At 41.1% G+C, this 6,576-nt stretch overlaps 1 non-coding gene across 1 annotated transcript; it reads right to left on the bottom strand.

Annotated features, from left to right (window-relative positions):
• Positions 1-889: 889 nt before the first annotated feature.
• Positions 890-964, bottom strand: Trnat-ugu. The gene has a single exon. It is a non-coding gene; the product is annotated as a tRNA-Thr (tRNA).
• Between the last annotated feature and the right edge of the window lie 5,612 nt (positions 965-6,576).

Here is a 6,576-nt window from a genome sequence, read left to right as displayed (position 1 = left end):
TGCCTGTGTCTATGTGCCTGTGGTTCTGTCAGTGTGATCATGTGATGTATCTGACCCCAGGAATGTGTCAATAAAGTTTCCCCTTCCTGGGACAATGAATTCACGGTGTTCTTATTTCAATTTCCAGGAGTGTATATTCAAAGTATTAAACAAAAATTATTAATACCGATAAATGTTATTAAAAATTAAATACATTATAGTGATTCACAGTCAGTATCAATAAGCATAGGCCTGTAGTTCTATCTGTTGTTTAATTGATTTGTACTTATAATACCTCACTGCACTCACCTTGACATCTAGTGAACTAGACCATGCGGTGTATTTCTGTGTGATGGAAGTTATTGATTATTTCACTGGCACCAGTAGATCACTTTGGATGTTGTGGAGACTGGGTTCACTAACTCCGTCTTTGGTCACAAAATTTCACAGATAGTTCTTCATAGGAAGGAGCTTCAAACATAAGCTTCAGCCGAAGAAATAGCAACAGGCATAATCAAAAACAGGTAAAATTTTGTGCATTAATCGGGAACGCTACAGCTGCGGTTGAAGTCATTGTTACTAATAATTTGTTAATCTAGTGAGGCTACTCATATTCATCAATTGAAGACATAAAGTCTGAAAATGGGTCCATGATCATATTTTGGCGCTTTATTTTACGGGTCAGTCTTGATCACACAAACTTTTGCACTTGGCTATTATCAGTTTCGGATACTGCCATCTTCAGATCATAAAATATTCTTATGTAGTATCAAAGTCAAACTAAGCATGTATGGTACATAGTAAGGACACTTACTATGTACCCACATGTTTCGCTTGAAATTAGAATTATATTAATACTTCAACTGCTAACGGGCGTTGATATATATCAACGGGGACAGGTGAAAATGTGTGCCCCGACCGGGACTCGAACGCGGGATCTCCTGCTTACAGGGCAGACGCTCTATCCGTCTGAGCCACCGAGGGCACAGAGGACAGCTCGACTGCAGGGACTATTTCGCGCACGACTCCCGCGAGACCCACATTCTCACCTTGTATGCCCACACACTACATTCGTAGTGTCCCAAGGAGACTCAAGAAACATGACAGTTTCTTCCACGTATACCTCGCGAGATGAGCATGATGGAAAAAATCAGAGCTATGAGGTCATGCGGGGAGTTACCGACGTGGGTTCTTCACATACACCATCTGCGAACGGAACAGGAGAGAGAGGCAGCGTTAGTGGTATGCGGAATACCCCCAGCCACACTAAAGGCGGACCTCATCCAAATACACATGTAGGGTCTGTTCTGTATTTAGTGCTATTCCTTGGCCACTTGAGAACATTTTAGTTCCGCCGAAATCGATCCTGTTTCATACCATTGCGGTGCCGCAATGGGATTCATGATCTATGTTGCAATTGTCGCGTATCTGGTATACGGTTTATTTTTGTCGTAAAAACATCTTGCAATAGTGCAACTTCCGTTGTCCTATGGCGTAAGAAGTCCGCGAAGTCTTGAATTTTTAGTGATGTGCTCATTTTCTTTATTTTCACCGTGACAACTTTACAGGCTATATTTGCCTGCCTGCTCATTTATTTATCAGTCGGTACTGTAGTATGTTTCCATGTGGACATCTTTCTGGCTGTTGTCTCTTCGGTCCTGTGACAAGTTGGAGCTGTGTTTCTTTTTTTTCTTCGCAGTTTTGTCTATCATTTTCGTCGTTCGTGTCCGTTCGTCGTCTGTGTTTTGTCGCTTTCTCGGTTTTTCACTGCTTCCCCTGTTCGACGACTTTGCGATGACGTCGTTGTTCTGGTTCAGATTTGATACCTTTCTCAGGCGGTACGTTTCTCCTTTATCCAGTGCTCACAAGTCCGCGGCACGGTCGGGACAGAGCTCCCGCCCGCGGGATGCGTCGCGTCGATTTGCATGCTTTCCGCGGCCTGTTGCAGCTCCAGTTCCTCCTGCACCTGTTGCGGCGTGCGCGCGGTCATCAACTGACCTTGCTGCTCCGCCTCGCCCGAGCTTCCGTGGCTAATGTGCCTTTTTTTCTGCGTTTCGTGCCGGCTGGCCCCTGTCAGGGACCGGTTCACCCTCGGCCCAGGGAGAGGGAGAGGGCCTCGCGGCCGCCGCCGCTGGGCTGCCGTTGCTCACGTTTTCCTGCGGCTGTGTCCGCTCTGGCGCTTCCGCGTCCCTAATCGAGGGAAATTCGGCGACGAGATTCTGTGGTCCCCCAGAGTACGTATCTTCTCTGAGCAGCTGTACTAGTTTCTTTCGGGGGCATTCGTTTCTCATGTGTCGAGTAGCGTGACAGGTGGGGCAGGTCTGCCGCTGTCCAGTAGACAAGACGAGACCCCTGTGCCCGAAAACGTTTATGAAAGACGGGATATGTTTTCTAAGGTCGATTTTAACAGTTCGGACGCCCACCTGTAATCCGCAAGCACTCTCCCGTTTTTCTCCGGTGAGTCCAAAAACATTCCCATAAAGCCCACAGCTTTTTATGATTTCTTCGTGTGGTACTTCGAAAGGTAAATTGTAGATTCTGACATTCCGGATATCGTATCCAGAAGGGAACCCGGGCCCGCTGCATGGGGGCAAACACGTTAACAATCAGCTAAGCAGGTGGACACCAGTACTTGAAAAGGGAGTGAGACGGAACTACGGGCTTTCCGCTGTGTTACTGAAATGTGCACTGAGCACGCAGTAAAGGAAAGGAAGACGAGATTTAGAAAAAGAACTACAGTTCACGCAGATGAAAAACTTTATCGTTTCCAAGTAACATTTCTAATCCTGGCAGAGGCAACAAAGGACTTCGAAGAGTAGTTAAACGGAAAGGACGATATCTTGAAAAGAGGTTAAGCTAAAGCAAGGGTAATGAGGTGTATTCGAAGAGAGAATTACATTAGAAAATGAGACATTGAAAGTAGTAGACGTATTTTGCTATTTGGACAGTAAAATAACTAACGATTGCCGAAGCAGGTAGAATATATAATGCATACTGCCAATGGCGAGAAAAAAGTTTTTCTAACTAAGATTTATTTATTAACATCACATATGAATTTAAGAGCTAGAAGTTCTTTTCTGAAGAGATTTGTCTCAAATGTAAAGAAGTGAAACATGGAAGATGAACAGTTCAAACAGTAAGAGAATTGAAGCTTTTCAGATGAGGTATTACAGAAGAGAGCTGAAGATCAGACCGGAAGATCGATAACTAATGACGAAGTAGTGAATCGAATGGAACGGAAAGTAAAGTTTACAGCAGAACACGAATGATACCATTCTAGAAATTTCTTAGATCTCACAATTCTTAACAATAGGAAAACAACTTTTACATCTACGGTAAGCCAGCCTATACTGATAACCACATTACACAAATCGTCACACCATCCAAATATACACAAGTATGCTGTTTTTAGATCCTCGTTGAACAGGCAGTGCCGGTCGTTGTGGCCGAGCGGTTCTAGGCGCTTGAGTCTGGAACCGCGCGACCGCTACGGTCGCAGGTTCGAATCCTGTGATGTCCTTAGGTTTGTTAGGTTTAAGTAGTTCTAAGTTCTAGCGGACTGAGGACCTCAGATCTCAAGTCCCATAGTGCTCAGAGCCATTTGAACAGGCAGTACTACTAAAGGCCGTAAGCACCAACACAAGGAATTGACCCCATCAAAACAAGCGCATTGAAATACGGGTACAAAGCAAAATCAGTTGATACAATGTCCTACAAAATACAACAAAATACAATCCAATATCAGATGCCGTTCTCCTGCTCTGGAACAAGCTATCCTGCACCCCGCGCACAGTTAAATGTCGTGTTGCTTTTAAGAAGAAATTGAATCAGTTCCTTTTGTCACCCTCATAATGGTTCCCCAAAAATTAATCGCTAATGGCCAGTTTTGCCAAACAATAAACCAAATCCTTGCATCTTCTTCCACTAACGCTTCTTACTGTTTTTATTTCGCAGTCAGCCACGACACTTCCTTTTGCCATATCTTCATAGTAGTGTGTTTTATCACGTTCGTGTTTCTCTCTCTCTTCCACCGCCTTGTCTCATTTTCATTGTAGCTGCTCTCATACTTTTTAACTACCTCCCCTTAACTTACCTGTGTTGTTGTACTCAAGAACTAAAGTAAGCAGTGCTTATTTATTTCTGTTTCCACACTGTAGTATTTACTTTATGTTTTCTAATAATATAGGCTAGATATAACTTATATTTATGGTAATGAGTATAATGCAAAAAAGTTAGAATGGAGTATAATGCAAAAAAATTAGAATGCCAGTTTAGATATAACAGAATGGCTGACAGACGTAATGTCGACACACAAAAATGAGTTTAAGCATGTGTGTGTGTGTGTGTGTGTGTGTGTGTGTGTGTGTGTGTGTATGTGCATGTTCCATATCTCCTACCGCATCATGCATGACGTTTAAATTTATTACTTCTTTGCTACTAATTCTATTCGCAACACAGTTTGCAGACAGTATCCACATACATCGGTGACTGCACCTACAAAATTATATCATTGTATGCCGCATAGATACGGATATCTCTGGGTATCTGAGACTACACGGAAGTTCTGCAATCGTTGGCCATCTGTTGCCCACCTGCGTGACGCCTTTGTTAGAAACATAAGATCATAGGAAGCAGAATTTTTTAACATATGCTACTTTCGAACGTTATGAATTACCGCTAAGAAAACGAACTATTGACACAGAGTGAACACGGATTAAGAAAATATTGTTCTTGTGAAACACAATTAGCTCTTTATTCACAAGAAGTGCTATCGAAAGGGGATTCAAATTGATTCCGTATTTCAAAATTTCCAGAAGGCCTTGTAACGTTGCTCTTGGGGGGCGAAAAGGAAAAGAATTGTTATTTTATATTTTTTTTGAAAAATGTGGAAAAAGTCAATATTTCCATGGGCCACTTGGCAACAGAATTAGGGATTGATTACACTATTATAATAACATACGTTGAGCATTAAATACCTGAATAAGAGCAGCAGATTGATTTATTTGAGATCGCTCGGAAGACACATTATTATTTCTGTGCATTTTTATAGTCGCGATGTAGTCATACCCGGAACAACACTAAGGGACCAGAAGATTTATAGACTTTAAAAGAAATGCAACACTACACAATTAAAAAAAAGAATTGATTCAGAAATAATAGGAAAACGATAATGTTCCTTCTGCCTCATGCTGCGTTCGGCCCATCAGCGTGATCGTAATTTCTGGTGATGAACTAACACAAAATAATTATCATTCAAGTAAATGAGGAGACGGAAATTATCTAGGTTAATTTACTAAAATAAGCACACTTATCTTTAACACACATTTTCTAATGCTACATATCTTTTCATATTAAATTACAATAGATGACCATTGTGGTTAAATACTTTATACATAACAGTCAAAATGTCCTCTTGATGCTGTCTGTTCGTAATCAGTTACAAGAAACTACATGTTTTCTGATTGGGAAAATAACAATTAGCATATTTACTGAATATTTTCACATAAAATATAAAATACCGATGCGGAACGCAGCAAGTCCGCGTCCACCTTTCATGGAATACAAACAGTAAAAGGTGAGGCGCCCAATGCCTCATTTGTCTTGAAACAACAGAATTCTTTTTTGCATCATTAATCGATACATGTACATAGAGATTTACAGGCACCGCGCAAGAACGGCAAAGATAAAGAACAATAGATTCTGTCGCTGCTATGCGATGGTTCATTTCTTTTACTTTACAATTGTTCGATAACTTTAGGCCATCAGGCGTTTACTATTGAGCGTATATTAATGTTTGTGAGGCGAAAATTACTAATATTACAGCATTTAACACCGTTCCTCACAAGTGATTTCTAGTCGCATTGGGTGCCTATGGAATATCGTCTTAGTTGTGTGACTGGATTCGTCACTTCCCGTCTGAAAGGTAACTGACGAGAAGTCATCGACTAAAACAGGTGTGATGTCTGTCGTTTCAAAAGGAAGTGTTATAGGTCCTCTGCTGCTGCTACTCTGTACAAACAATTTAGGAGACATTCTGGGCAGACCTCTTAGATTGTTTGCATATGAAGTTGTCGCTTATCTTCTAGTAAAGTCATCATAATATCAAAACTATTTGCAAAATGATTTACACAAGATAGCTATATGAGTAGAAGGACAAGGTTCGCGTCAAGACACGCTGCATTGTTGCCAAATTTATTCAAGATGGCGGTGATGACGTCATGCAAGATGGCGGCATGTAGACTTGGCAACATCGCATGAAGTAATCCAAGATGGCGGATTTTGGCGGGAGAATAGTCCAATTGTGCTACATCCACTAACCTAACCTCGAGAAAAAATGGCGGGAATTTTGAATTTTGGCGGGAAAATAGTCCAGTTGTGCGATGTCCACTAACCTAAGCCTCCAGAAGAAAAAATGGCGGTAAGTTTCAATTCCAACAGGATAATGCATGCAAAAAAAACTTACTTTTCTTTATTATTATTGATTATCATTTATTGACATTCATTATTATTTATTATTATTTATTATCATTTATTATGATTTATTATTATTGACCTGCCTCCACTAGAAATTCCCTCCAAATTCAAATTCCAACACGA

The sequence above is a fragment of the Schistocerca americana genome, chromosome 2 (assembly GCF_021461395.2).
Source record: "Schistocerca americana isolate TAMUIC-IGC-003095 chromosome 2, iqSchAmer2.1, whole genome shotgun sequence".
Taxonomy (NCBI): Eukaryota; Metazoa; Arthropoda; class Insecta; order Orthoptera; family Acrididae; genus Schistocerca; species Schistocerca americana.
Note: the sequence above shows the minus strand (reverse complement) of the source record. Positions and strands in the feature narration are given on the sequence as shown.